Source organism: Mya arenaria, chromosome 8 (assembly GCF_026914265.1).
Source record: "Mya arenaria isolate MELC-2E11 chromosome 8, ASM2691426v1".
NCBI classification, from domain to species: domain Eukaryota; kingdom Metazoa; phylum Mollusca; class Bivalvia; order Myida; family Myidae; genus Mya; species Mya arenaria.
Window position 1 is genome coordinate 16,965,597 of NC_069129.1, and position 16,003 is coordinate 16,981,599.

At 36.0% G+C, this 16,003-nt stretch overlaps 1 long non-coding RNA gene across 1 annotated transcript; it reads left to right on the forward strand.

The window, feature by feature from the left end:
* The first annotated feature begins 6,630 nt into the window (after positions 1-6,630).
* LOC128244661 (uncharacterized) lies at positions 6,631-7,542 on the forward strand. The gene is made up of 3 exons (XR_008262965.1): positions 6,631-6,702; positions 6,881-6,962; positions 7,193-7,542. It is a non-coding gene; the product is annotated as an uncharacterized LOC128244661 (long non-coding RNA).
* The last annotated feature ends 8,461 nt before the right edge of the window (positions 7,543-16,003 follow it).

The window sequence follows — 16,003 nt, forward strand, 5'->3', positions numbered from 1 at the left end:
CCAATATTTTTATCGTTTCCTACCCTGCCATTCATTATGCGTAGACCCGTTAGCTTACAAAAATTAATAAGTAACCTTCCGTTTTCGTTTACCGTTAAATCTTTAGTGTTTCTCGGTAAGAAATCGTCTGCAAAATAGTCGTCAGGCATAAGGTCTAAATTCTGTAAAAACTCATTTTCAACAAAATCATGTAGTTTCCCTACCCTACTGTTCAGATCCCCTACTATCATATAATTTATATTTTGAACATCATTTTCAAAAATAATCATATCATTCACAATATTATCGAACAAATCATTATAAGCAATACCTTCACGACTACTGTTTGTAGGAATATTATAACAAAGACAAACATACAAGTCCTCACTTAAACACACTAACTGACCATCAATCTTAAACCATATCATACAGTCATCTACAGTTTTTACCAATGTTACATATTTATCAATTTTCTGTGAAATATAAGCGATAAGGCCGCCACTGTCTCGAACTGCATTTGGTCGTTTCGATCTGTTTAACAAATAATAATTAAAACCATCTATCTCATAATCGAAATATTCATTTGACCAAGTCTCTGTTAATAAGATTATATCATGTTTATCAAAAATTGTTTTCAAATCACTCGATTGCAATTTATTGTATCGTTTCCCAACAAGTCCCTGTATGTTCAAAAGACAAAAGTCTATATCACTTTTCTCCGCGTGTTCCTATTCCTGTGACCTTTGACCCGTATCTGGTTGAGTGGAATCAGCCGGTTTCTCTCTCGACTGGTTTTCCCGATGTCTATTTTTAGAACTAGGCCTCGATCTAGTCTCCATTCCCTGTGTTGCTCCCTCGTGTGTATATTCCTGTGAATTTGGATTTAAAGTGTTTGTTTGCGAATAACGTGATTGTGATCGGCTCCTTGCACGATTTCTATTATGGATAACATCTAGGATAACATCGACTTGCTCTGAAGGTAAGTTTGTTTGAGTGTTTGTCTGTATTGTTGATACACCCTCATTCACACTTGTGTCACGTGACAACGAATCATGAACATGTACAATGTTTACATTCTGTGAACTGTTTACCTCTGAGTGGGCGTGTCGCTCAGGTGTTTCGAATACGCTGTTTCTATGGGGGCTGTCAATGACAGTTGAGCTGGAATACATACGCTCTTGTTCTCTTTGGTTATTTTCAGTTTGTGTCGGTTGCTTGATTTGTTGTTGAGATTGATCGGTAAATTGTTCCGGAATTCTGCTACCTCGTAGGATTGTGAACCAGTCAGGAAATCTGTCTGCAACAAATCGCCCCTCAATGTAAAGTCTAGCGGGGTACCTTATCTGGACTTTTTTTCTGTTCTGTCTGGCGTCTTTTGCTGATTGAGAATTATACAGATCTTTCCTTGCTTTCATGATTTCTTGTGGGTATTGTCTATCAATGCCATAGCTTTTCCCCCTTAACCTGTAAGCTTTTTGAAGAATCTCTTCGGTGTCCTGATAGTAATGGAGGCGGGCGATGATTGGTCTTTTGGGGTCACCCCTACGGTGTATTGGTGTAAATCGTAGCTGTCCCAACCGATGGGCCCTGTCAATTAAGACGTCTTGTGCGTTAATGCCAAGCTCGCGTTCAATAAAATCAAGGATAATTCTCGTGTCTGAATGACCATTATTGTTTTTCTCACTGATACCATAAAAAATTAGATTGTTTCTCATATCTCTTGCCTCACTGTCGATTGATTTGTATGCTAATAATTTGAGTAAACGTTCATGTTCATTCATTTGGTGTTCTATATGATCGATTTTCTTGTTTACATTTTGCATATTTACTGATAAATGTTCTATGTCCGATAGGCATTTGGTCTGGTTAGCATCTACCTTTGTTAAAGTCTGACTGTTTCGGCTCATACAATCGAATATGTGGTTTAACTTCTCATCTTGTGTTAACGCACTAAATGTGTCACTAGTTACACTGCTCAGACTGTCTGTCATACGTTTCCTCTTTGCATCTCTTTGTTTACCATTGACCAGTGTCCAGTTTTCGCCGTCGCCATCTTGAATTTCTTCACCTGTCGTACCTGTGAATCTGTTTTGAGTCTTTACATTATACTCCATATGCTCTATTTGCTCACAGAACCGGTTCACATCCGAAACTGATGTATCTAATGTCCCCTCAGCACTCATTTCACCTTTTCTTACCCTACTTGTATTTAAATAATCGAAAAAATCTCTGATTAAAATTTTCACCTGCTGTTGCAACCGGAAATACGTCATGTAATACGTATCAGGGTTTACATATGTTGGGATATATTTTAGTAGTACATTGTCATTGTACCGTGTAACCTTCATCTTTTGGGTATTTAAAATAAAAATAAAAATAAAAATGATAATCAGGGATTTTATAATTTAAGGTTTCATTATCAATTAAAGTGTATTTTTTTATAAAACACATTGAACTTCACATTTTATCGTGCAACGTGGGAAAGGAAATATCCAAAGCATTGTACTACATTTTACGAACTGGTCCCTTAGTTGGAGCAATATCTTGAGCAATATCAAAAATATTATGAAACAGTTTGTATTCATATTATATCAGCAATAACAATAAACAAAGAAAACCAAGAATCATGAACAACATTATCACATTACGTTTTCGGGATTTTTAAAGTTGAAATGTGTTTTTAAATAGCGCTTGTTTTAAAAGGCGCACTTTAAGGTTGATGCAAAACCTTTTTTAATTAAAAAACATGTTTAACCCTTATGACTGGAAGAATGAAACAAAATCAGTACATGGTTTGTGTACATATAAAATAATATTAGCCTTTATTAATGTTTAAAATTAATAGCTACGTGGCAACATAGTCTCGTGGATTATAAGATTATACTCTTAACGTTTACCGTTGGTTTCATATTCATTGTAAGTATCGTTGACGTGTATGCCGACCGATTAAAACATCCGACTAATTAAAATATCCGACCCAAGGACACTAGCAGAAACTGGTAACGAGGCTTTTCGAGTGAGTGGCCAAGCAGCGTCGGGCCGAGTTTTTTTATCCGCCTTGCATACAACTAAACACTTTTTTGGATTCATTTTGACGTTGTAAATGCCGTGTTGTGCACCGTAAAATAGCGCGTATACGTTTTCATCCTGTCTCTTGCATGCAAATCGGTCATATAACAAGGTGCCGTGGAAATTGTATTTTATTTGGATAGTGGACCACGTGCTGTTTATCTACAGTGAGTTGGTCATGTGACCGCGAAAACGGACTTTTTCTATTCTGGTTTCAGAGGAAAAGCACAAAATAATAAGGTTTCAGAATCTTATCAATAGTCCGCCAACAACCGATCTCAACAAGCGCTTGCCCAGAAAGTCCCATCACTCGGCATAATAATGCGAATGCAAAGTAAATCGTTCAGAAAATCTGCATGTGCACTAACCCTCCTCGCAAATGCTGAAAATTGTTCAACATTCAACGATATTTAATTTCATTTCTGTAGTGAATGACAAAATCCTACTTACAACAGAAATGAATTATTTCTTTTACGGTGCAGTTCTGAACATGTTTTGAATAGATATTGACGTGTTTAAATGCAATTACTTTCACTATGAAGGAAATGAATAAAATTGAAAAGTTTTGAAAACTTTTTTGGGGTCACATTTAAACGTAGATAACTAGTTTTTCAATGCCAACAGTGAAAAACAATTGTCCCTCTTTTTATTAAGGTACTTGTTAATTTTAAGGTTCTTTTTAAAAAACAAAGTAACAGTATAAATGGAATACTTAGTTAGTGCCGTGGATGGAGAAAGTTTATCTGACCCTTATATTTATTCGTAAATTTGTCTGCCTTGCCAGATAAACTTCCTCTATCCACGGCACTAACCAAGTATTCTCTATCTCTTACCCGACGTTAACGTTATGACAGGTAGCCATTTGCACAGTAAATGTCAATTAGTTCTTAAGAAAAAAACGTTTTTAAATCATTTGAATTTTTCTTTATGAAGAAGAAGAAGAAAAAACGAAGAAGACGAAGAAGATTTTACTCTTAAACTCAACTGTTTCTTGTTATAGGAGTAAATAGTGACATATATACATAATCTAAAGATACATCCAAAATCGTTTTGAAATGAAAATAATAATTTTAATATGAAAACAATATAGTAATATTCACATGCCGTTTTGTAGAAAAACATACCAATTAAAAGACATTCAGAAATAATCATACTCGAACATAGTTTTTTACATGTTTGGATATAGGCTAAATTTTAATATTAACACTTGAAGACATAATTCACAAGAATTCTAAAATACGTAAAATTATTAAGCAATTTCAAATTAATTTAATATATGATACAATTAACGACACAAACAAGATAAAGAGAAATACAAACAAACATAACCACTTACAGACCACAAAAGCATCAACATAGCATTATTAATAAAATATGACATTTACACTTAACACATGTGAAGTAAAACACATATTCACTGGAAGACGAGTTGACTTGGGTATGCGCGTTATCTCACACTTTTCCCAACATTTATAAAAAACAATACACAACTTAAGATATAAGTCTCATCGGAGCCAGCATTAACTTGAAAACATTGACGAATAAACTTAAAATAACTAAATGACATATTAGTCGATAAAGTAATTTTAACGCTTTGAACATATTAAAAGTATAACAGCCAATGTTAAAATAATATTGTCAATGATGATGACTTTAAAAAAATATACTGTCTTACAAATATTAGCACCAAAATGATAATCCATGAAATAACCAGAAAAAACACACACCAATAACTCAATAACTTCTCAATTTAGTCTGAAAATCAACTGATTTCTTTGTTAACCCATCAGAGTACATATTTTAACTATAAAAAATGTGATTGTCTATTTTATACAAACGATCAACATTTATACTTGAACCAAAGAAACTACATAAAGCATTTGTTCTGCACACCCTAACATACATTGGCAGTTTTCTGTACAAGTAATGGAATATACATAGTATACATATAAATATATAAACATACGTATATAGATATTAAAATCATAAAACCATTGTCTGTCATCATTTTTACACAATCAGTTACCAGTTTTGATTTAAAAATTAATTTTCGTTGTCATGTGCATTCTTCAACTTACTATAAACATTGCGTATTAGTTCACTGGACCTAGACGAATTAATATAATCAAAATTAGGTGATAACTTCCTCTGATATTCGAATAGATCTGTTAAAGTATACCGCGATGAAAATTTGACAATTGGAAGCGACCTTATAGCCTCCATATATTTGTATTTATATATTGCATTATCGGAAAACATCTTGAAATCGTTTGCATTCCGGAATATTTCTCTAAACCTTTGTGCTACAAATGGATATTGATATGTATGCGATTGCAAGTATACCGTAGATAAAAACAGCTTCTGAAAGTATTTATTCGAAATAAAATAAAACTGTTGATATACTCGTTTACTGTCAAACACAATGTTCGCAAAACACATTGAGCTAAATATGTCTGATTCAATTTTGTCTATATTGTGTGTACATAAGTCTTCAAACCGTTTTGATAATGCCAATCTTATAAGGTACTTTTCAAACTCTGTCAACGTAGAAGTTTTACCTTGACAGTCAGTATAAGTATCTTGAGCAGCTGTTATATTTTGATCGTTCAATCGCACTTTTAATATATTCATGAACTGAATGCACATGAAACGTTTAAGTGCCATGGTATTAAGAAGAAAATCATATGCGTTGTCGAAATCAGAAAATGAGACAAGAGTTTTTTCTGAGGAATTCACCCAAAAAAGTAAGGCCAGATACTTCATTTTTTCTAAGAACGACCGCCGAAGTTCGGCAAAAGAACGATATTTAATTGCAAAGTTAAGCTCTTTCATTAATGATTTTAAGTTGTCAGTTTTATGAATGTCTTTGGTAATCGATTTTAAACACTTGTATTGTTTAATCGTTTTAAAAAGGCTCATTTGAGGTCTATTTATATATCGTAAAAAGCAGAGCATTTTACGGTTGTCGTCAATTGAAAAAAAGAACTTCGTTACAAGATTATAAACAAAGTGTTTTTCTGCTTTTATCTTGGGAAACACGAGTTGTTTGTCCTCAATGTTTTCCAAAATAGTATTAAATGTTTTGTTGGTCCTATCATAAACACGAGACAGATATAAAGGTGTGATATGATCAATATTTAAACAGGTCAAAATACCCTTTCCGAAATATTTCACGCATGTTTCTATCGAGATAGAATAGCCGTGCAGGGATAATAAGTGAATTAACGAGAAATTTGCAGAAAATTGTTTGCAAACAAAGTATTCCGGTATACGTTTAAAGTGAATATCAATAAACTTTGCGTAGAAATGATCGTTTCTTTCGGGAAAAAAGAACGTATTTTTAACAAAAGTTACGTTATTCACTATCATTAGGACAAGTAACTCACTGTTTCCTTGTATACCATTGGTCGTGGCTGTTGTTGTATTAGATATTTTAATGATTTGTTTATATGTTAGGAAATGATGTAGCCCTGTGAACATTTCAACATTCTTTAAAAAGTGTTGTCTGCTGCATTTCTCATATTTTGTGTTGTCTGCTTCCCTTGATTGATATTTGATGTTGTGAGAATAGCAATCTGCAGGGTTTTGGCGCATTTTATTTCTTTGGTTTTAACTGAGATCTGGAGTCATTTCCATAGAGCATTTCTATGTTTGGTATGTATTAAATGAATTGTAGGGAATTATTCTTTTAATTGCAATAAGTTGTATTGGTTGTGTATTTTGTATTTTTGGAAGGTTTGGTAAATTCTGTTTATTTATCAGTATTTCAAGATAGCAGCTCTTTTTAAGTAACCCTTTGCATGTGTTTCACTGTTTGCACACTTGTTTACAGAAGTAACCAGTTTCATAGTTATCACGGATGTGAGCTGAGAGATACAGAGGTTGCCAGTGAGAACACTCAGTTCCATAAACTTGTAAGTGTACTGTATGTAGCTGCAGATGTCATGTATGTTTTGTTGTTGTTGTCATGTGTCATGTGTTTTACCTTTCTATTGAATGTCATTTATCTCAATAGTTGTTTGTTAAAACGGGCCACTATGCACTTTACGATATTGTATGAGATAAATCTATTCTTTAACATTTTATTTATTATAACTAAATGTGATGTTGCATATTACTTAATACTGTTTATGTTATATTTCAGTGTGTAGAATCATCAGATTCAACTGTAATGAACTGGAGCCATTGTAATATATGTGAATCGTATAAACAGTAAAAACTCGAAAGCACTAGTCTTTGTTAGTCAACACCGCACACTAATCGGACAATTGCTACGAACCACGGCTTGGTCTTGCCTCATAATATATTGACTATTATAGACCTTCACAAAGGTCAGGGGTAAAGGTCGAACCATTATAATGGCGCCCAACGTGATTTTTAGTGTGCTATTGACTAGAGGTGCTGATAACACTATTACATGAATGCTACGGCAACGGATAATATACCACAATTATTAGTTACATTCCATTGGATTTATGGATTACCAATTCACAATCAGTGCACATGGATAAACATATGATGTCGAGATTAGGCTATATGCTTTTTTCGGGAAATGTGACTTTGAGACATTAAGGACAACAGCATGTTGGAACATTTGGAATACCACACTTTGGGGAATACAATTACACTGTCGGAGTGGACGTAGGGATTGCCGAGGACGTCATTCACAGATGCAGGGACCAGACCAGGATATTCGGGGAAATGATGAACATTATGTGTGACATTTATGACATTTGTGTTTAGTGGCCTTTCCAATGAGACTTGATGTATTGATCTGGTTCTGGATTTGTGTGAGTACCAAATATTGCCTAAAATACTAAGAATTTGCAATTTTTATACTTCTTTTCATTTTAAATAACTAATGGATTGCAGATTCTGGTATTTAACATGTCTTTAGTGAGATTTTGTAAAGTAAGAGTGAGATTTCACTTGCATGAAAAATAATCTGGTAAAGGTATTTAATTACTAATTAAACCCCTTCCTCATAAGTGCATTTTAATATTTGTAACCATCCACCACAAATGTTACTCATTTAAAGTGCTGCTATTTTGAAAAAAACATTGTGAAAACTATTTGTTTACATTTATCAGCTGTTGCAATACATTGCCAGTACAACATAATAGTGACCTGACCTAGTTTGAGGCCTTTGAGTGCACACAGGTTCAAATTTCTAATTCAAGGTTATTTTGCAATATTCATGGCTTAGGAGATTTATTTCCTTCTGCAATTAATGTGTATTTGATTATTTCTGTCATTTATTCGGACTTTCCACTGATATTTGTGAGGTCAGACCCGGGATTATTTCTTTTTACCTGTAAGTGACTTTCTGACATTGAATCATTGAAAATTAATACGCCATTCATACGGTATGTGACTTACATTCCTGTCATGTGATCAGGGATTCTATTTATATTTGTTGCTCTCATTGGTTGATTGTGGAGTTTTCCCTCTGTGACATCATCAATATTTACTGTCATGTGACACTATCATGTGATATTCTTACACCATAGTACAGTTAGATAAATACATGTAGTGAACTTTAGAAAAGTAGTACTTGACATTAGATAATGTAGATTGAAAGTATGTTTGTGCTTTATAGTTAATTAGTCAAAAAGTATTGTAGTATTTAGAAAGACACTGTAGCAATTAGGTGCATAAGTGATTGTTGAATTAGCCATATAAATAATTCATTTATTTATTTGAACTTAAAAAAATATTTTTTGGTACCAAAATGATTTCATTCAAAATAAACATTGTTTTGAGTGAATTGAAGGAAATTATCATTGTATTTTATTGATGAAATACTTTGATGGTATAAATACGAAGAGAAAACATGTACATGTACAATTATAAATATTATTGTAAATAATAATATTCATAAGGTTTAATTTGCAAATTACACGGTGACAGAAATAAATTTGACTTATATAATTTATTATTTTTTTGCGGGGGGAAAGTGGTAAAATTGAATTGAATATTTAAACCGGTCATAGATTTGTGTGTAATGTGAAAGCTTCTTTTGATGGAAAGAGAAAACAAGACAATTTAAGGAGTTATGAGAAGTTATGCTTTAGCTTGTTTGAATTAAAGGTACACCATTAGTGTTGAAGTGAATGAAATTAAAGGGACAGTATTGAACGTTGTGTGAGTTAAAGGGACATCATGATAGTCCCAGCTGAATTGAATTAAAGGGACATTACAAGTTGAAACACTTGAATGAGGTGTTTGAAATGTGCATTGGCATTGTGTATTGAAAATACAACAAGAGAACACTTACAGTAAAGTAAAGTGAAGTTAAATAGTTACTGACTAGCTAATTGAATAGTTGTGTTTGTGATGCACAATGATAATTTGTGTGAAATTGGGAGACATGATATTGTGAATTAGATTATTGATTATTCGGACTAATTGTTTAGTGACTTTGAGTGGTACTCATTATCATAGGAGTTTGACAGAACTTGTGAAATAAAGCTATGGTATATGGTTTGGGACACTAATGAATTGATTTTGAAATTAAGTTTATTTGAAGTGATTTGTGAAATGAATGGTTTTAATAAATTGAGATCATAGTTGGTGCAGCAGTTGTGCCGTTTGGACTTATTAGTGCGAATTTTATGTTTTATTTGTGCTATTAAAAGTGTTTTTTGTGAAACAAGATGTTGTGTTTAGAGACTTAGGGATTGCAAGTGATGTGATTTAATTGCATGGTACAACATAATGTTCCATTAGTTCATTGAGATGTTATTGGTCAAGTGAATTATTTGATCTTTGTATGATGAATTTGGTGATGAACTTGTAAATATTGGGATTAATTGTAGTGGAAGGTGAAATGTGAACTCTTGGATTTAGCAATTGTGAACATAGTTGAATTCTGGGAAGATTTAGTGTGCTTTAAAGAACTTTTTGACTCTTTGACATTGTAACTTGAGTGTTATACAGTGATACGGAAAAGCTTAGTGATATTTGTGATAAAGTTTTGTGAAGGTTAGTGCATACTGAACTTAGTAAAGATGGCTGAGTTTATTGATGACGACAGTGAGATGGAGTGGGAGCATGAAACTTATCTGTACCCGCCATTATCCACATTCAGTGGAAATGAGTTGGACAGCGATGTCAATTGGGATACTTTCAAATTTGAAGTTGAGATGTTGGTGGAAAGTAATGCCTATAGTGAAAATGAGATTCTTATGAGTATGCGGAGATCATTAAAGGGCAAAGCATTTCACATTATGAGATATCTTGGTGTTAATGCCACTGTTGATGAAGTTTTGGTGAGGTTGGATAGCAACTATGGAAGTTTGGAAAGCCAAGTAGATATATTAAGAGACTTTTATTCATTGGAGCAAGGTGTGGAGGAATCTGTGTCTAGTTTTTGTGCAAGAGCCGAGTATTTATTTTATAAAGCAATAAAACTTGATGGATTGAAACATAGCGATACAGAGATTTTAAAGAGAACCGTGCATAAGGGCTTGAAAAGAGAATTAAGACATCTATCATTCTATAAATTGGACACTGTGCAAGACTATGACAGATTTGTTTTGGAGTTACGGCGTCTTGAGATGGACTTAAATAGAGATAGGAATGTGAATTCTGAAGCACAATATTGTAACTCAGCACAGACAGTGGAAAGTGACTCTGAAGTAAACATTGGCAATGTAAATGAATTGATAGAGAAATTGTACCATAGAATAGAAATTTTAGAAAAGGAAAGGGAAAATGGCTACTCTACGGCAAATACTTATTGTTTTGGAGGAAACTTTAAAAGGTATAAACCACAGTATGACAGGAGACGGCCAAGCTATTATCCTAGACGGCCAACATATACGCGCTATTTTGCACCTGCTTGCTTCCAATGCAATGAAAAGGGCCACATTGCCAAAGATTGCCCAAAGATAGTATCAAAGCCAATTGTGGATAGTTCTCAGAAACTGAAAAGAGAATCCCAATTAGTAGGCGAAACTAACGAAGCTGATGTTATAGTCAACGGAATAACAGCAAAAGCACTATTAGACACTGGAAGTTGTGTGAGCGTTATGTCAAAGGCGTTTTATGACAATTCCCTAAGCCACATTAAAATAGAGCCAGTTAACGAGGTTTTAAACGTGGAATGCGCTAACGGTGAGCACCTGCCATATGAAGGTTGCATTGAAGTGGAGTTGGAAGTCAATCAAGGATTACAGTCAGCAGGATCACAGCCTTGTTTATTTCTGATATCTAAGGACACCCATTATTCTGATAAAACTCCATTGATACTGGGAACTAACATCCTACACATCCTTCTTGACGAGTGCAAGTCAAATTTTGGTGACCAATTTTTACAAAGGGCCAAACTTCACATGCCCTGGTACTTGTCCTTCAGGTGCATTGTGATACGAGAACGTGAGCTGAAGCGATGTAAGAACCGAATAGCCATTATTAGATCTATGAATCAGAGAGTAATATTAAAGCCAAATGAAAGTCTGGACATTGAATGCTACACAGATAGGGAAATGAACTACCATAACACCACTGCACTTATCCATGAAACTGAAGATACCTACCTCCCTGACTTTGTTGACATCACACCGGGAATTATACATTATGAATTTAAGAAGAACAAACCAGTAACAGTTAATATTTCAAATCTCACCACCAACACAGTATCCATTGCTCCAAGATCCATCATTTGTGAATTACAACCTGTAACCATGGATGAGGATGTACTTAACCATATTGAAAGTCAGCAAGTCAAAGATGTCCTCAAAGAAGTTCATATTGATGAAAACAACAAGCTTAATGAAGAGCAAAGAAGACAAATTGATGAATTGTTAGAGAAGCACCGTGATATTTTTTCAACAGGAGAAACCGATATAGGCGTTTGCGATATGATAAAGCATCGCATTGATTTTCTTCCTGGATTTGAATCACCTTTTAAACAACGACATAGACGCATATCACCTGACATGATTAGCGAGGTTCGAAACCACATAGAGCAACTCCTGGCTGCAGGCATCATACAGAAGTCAAAGTCACCATGGGCCTCCAATGTGGTTTTGGTCAGGAAGAAGAATGGCAAGCTGCGTATGTGCGTCGACTACAGACAGCTCAACAATCGATCTGTCAAGGATGCCTATGCACTACCTCGCATTGAAGAGGTGTTCGACATCCTTCATGGCAGCCGGTTCTTTTCCACTATCGACATGAAGGCCGGTTATCATCAGGTAGAAATTGAAGAAAGCCACAAGGAGCGTACAGCGTTCACCGTAGGACCGCTAGGCTTCTACGAATACATTAAGATGCCATTTGGTATGTCCAACAGCCCTGCGACGTATCAGCGACTTATGGAGGAGTGCCTCGGTCCCCTCAACATGACAATTTGTGTCATATATCTTGATGACCTTATAGTTTTCGCTGATACATACGAGGAACACCTGAGAAGGTTGGACATTGTATTGACAAGGCTTAAGGAATGTGGACTAAAGCTATCTCCAGAGAAATGCTACTTTATCCAGGAGAAAGTACATTTTCTTGGCCATGTCGTGAGTGAAGAAGGTATAGAGACTGACCCTGCCAAGATACAGAAGGTGCGAGATTGGCCAGAACCGAAGAATGCAGATGAACTTCGCTCATTCCTTGCCTTCGCTGGATATTACAGGCGGTTCGTGAAGGACTTCAGCAAGGTTGTTAGACCACTATCTGATCTCCTTCCGGGCACTGCGACGAAGAAATCTAAACAGGGTAAGACGAGAAAACCTGAAAAGGAATGGCAGTGGACAGAAACAGAGCAAGAAATATTTGATAACTTAAAAGAAATGCTAACACACCCACCGATCCTCGCCTACCCTAATTTCAGTAAACCATTTGAAGTCCATACTGATGCATCTTTCAAGGGACTTGGAGCAATACTGTATCAGGAACAGGACAAGCAGAAAAGGGTTATTGTGTACGCGAGTCGATCACTTACAAAATCAGAAAAAAACTATCCGGCATACAAACTGGAATTTTTAGCATTGAAATGGGCAATAACTGAAAAATTCTCTGACTACCTTAAAATGAAACCATTTAAAGTACTTACCGACAACAATCCTCTCACTTACATACTTACTTCTGCAAAGCTGGATGCTACTGGTCAACGATGGGCATCTGCACTTGGACAATATGATTTCGAGATAACATACAGGGCCGGACTAAAGAATGCTGATGCAGATGGCATGAGCAGATACCCCCATGTAGAAGAGAAGACAGAAGAGGGAAGAAATATCAAGATAGAAGACAATGCGGTCAAGGCGATATGTGGTATTATTGTACCACCATATGTGGAGACATTGCCGGCCATGGATATCAATATAGTTGATGCTACGGAGATGCCAGGGCAGACTATGGCCCAGAAAGAACTGAGAGAAGTCAGAAAGAAGCAAAGAGAAGATCAACTGATAGAAAGATGGAGGCGAGCAGTTATTGACCAGCAATTGCCCAGATACAATCAAGGACGAGACGATGTAACGATGAAACGACATTTCAAGAATTTCACGATGAAAAGAGGAGTTTTATATAAACAAATGAAAGACCAGGACAATTGTATTGAACAACTTGTGTTACCTGAGGTATACCGGAAAGAAGTTTTACAGGGACTACACAATGATGTGGGTCACCCAGGACGAGAACGAACATTATCTCTACTCCGGGAAAGGTATTACTGGCCAGGTATGACCGCTGATGTCGACAAGTGGGTTAGTAGATGTGACAGGTGTTTACGGAGGAAGACGCCAACTAACACCAGGGCACCACTAGTCTCCATTAGCTCTACATACCCATTGGAGCTTGTATGTATGGACTTCTTGACCCTGGAGCCATCGAAGGGTGGGATTGCAAACATATTGGTAGTGACCGATCATTTCACCAAGTTTGCTCAGGCGATACCGTTGAAGAATCAGACTGCCAAGACAACTGCGGAAGCCCTATACAGCAACTTTATTCTGCACTACGGCATACCAACAGTTCTACACTCTGATCAAGGGGCTAACTTCGAGTCTGAGATTGTTCAAGAGCTTTGTAGAATTACCAACATGAAGAAAAGCAGGACAACTCCGTACCACCCGATGGGCAACGGCCAGACAGAGCGTATGAATCGGACATTACTAGGAATGTTGGGGACGCTCGAGCCAGACCAGAAGCACGATTGGAAGAGGTTCGTAGCACCTCTCGTGTATGCATATAATTGCACGCCCCATGAAACAACGGGAATAACGCCCTTTGAACTGATGTTCGGGAGGAAACCTAAGTTACCAATTGATGCGGCGTTTGAGATAGATACTGGTGAAAACCCGAGAAAGCAAAGTACGAGGGAGTATTTAGAAGACATGCAAGAAAGAATTACCAAAACAACAGAGATTGTTCAGGAACACACGAAGAAGACTCAGAATAAGCAAAAGCAGCATTATGACCGAAAAGCCAGAGCAGCAAAGATACAAGTCGGAGATAGAGTCCTTGTAAAGATACTTGCTTTTGAAGGGAAACATAAGATCCAAGATCGATTTGAGGAAGAGATCTACGATGTTATGGAACAACCGAGGGTAGACATCCCAGTATTCAAAGTGAGAAATGAGAAGACAAAGAAAGTGAAGACTCTGCACAGAAATCATTTAGTCCCTGTGAACTACAAGGAAGACCTAGATGAAGATGTGGCAGTGAATGAAGTACCTGAAGAAACATCAGCTCAGAAAGAGGATGATGTACAGGTAGAAGGACCATCAGATGGTAAGAGGGATGAAGAAGTAAAAGTAGCGAAGGATAAAGAAAAAGGTGTCGACACACGTGAAGAATCGGATTCCGATGAAGAGTTGGGGTACTTTTATGTAGCACCTACATATAAGAATGGGGACGCCCGTTTACCTCAGATGAAGAAGAGTGAAGAAACTGTTGAAGTTGTTGAAGATGATGGAAGAAAACGCGCTACAGATGAACATAGAGTGGTAATAGAAATCAGGCCTGATGTAGAAGAGAGTGGCGAAATTCCACCTCAGCGAAGTGATGTTGAAACAGTACAGGATGGTCAAGAGCAGAATACTGGGGATGCAAGGCAAGATAGCCAAGAAGAAAACAACGCTGATTATAGGCAAGTGGAAGTGCAAACAATAGAAGCAAGAGTTGACACAGATGTAAGACTTGAGACAAGAGAACAAGATGTAAGCACTGTAGAGCCACAAGTAGATCTGAGAGAAGAAACTCGTCGAAAAGTGGTTGATGATGATAGACGACATAGAAATAGAGACAGAATAGAAGATAGACCGGAAGCGGTAGATGTACGACCTACTGAGACTGAAGAGAACAGAGACGATGAAGATGCACCGAGAAGATCATCCAGACAAAGAAGAATGCCTGCGAGATATGATGCGTATCAAATGAACCAGATGATACCAAGACCACAGGACTCGAGACTGCAAGCGTTGACGGAGTTAGTAGAGTCTGGAATATTGAACAACATTGACACCATGATAGCACAGAAGATAGTGGATTCAGTTTGGAAATAAATTATATTGCTGAAATTGATTTTAATGTATTTTATTGATTTTAATGGAACCAAATAAACTGTTATAAAGTTTGATTTAACCGAGTCAAGCGCGGACGCCTTTTTTGAAGTGGGGGGAGAAAGCAGTAAGTAATTGAATTGAAATTTTGAAATTTGTGTTATAAGAAATACATAAAGTTATTGGAATTGTTGAAATATACTTGTATGATTACGTGGTCATACAGTTACTGGTAGTTACTATGAGTTTTAGGAGTAGTAATACTTTATTTACAGTACAGTATTTACATACTAGTAATGAGTGGAGTGTTGTTTGAAGTAGTAGTTCCGAGTTGTATACATGTTGTGTAGAAGAATGACGAGACGTCATTTCTTAGGGCCGGGGTGTATGTAGCCCTGTGAACATTTCAACATTCTTTAAAAAGTGTTGTCTGCTGCATTTCTCATATT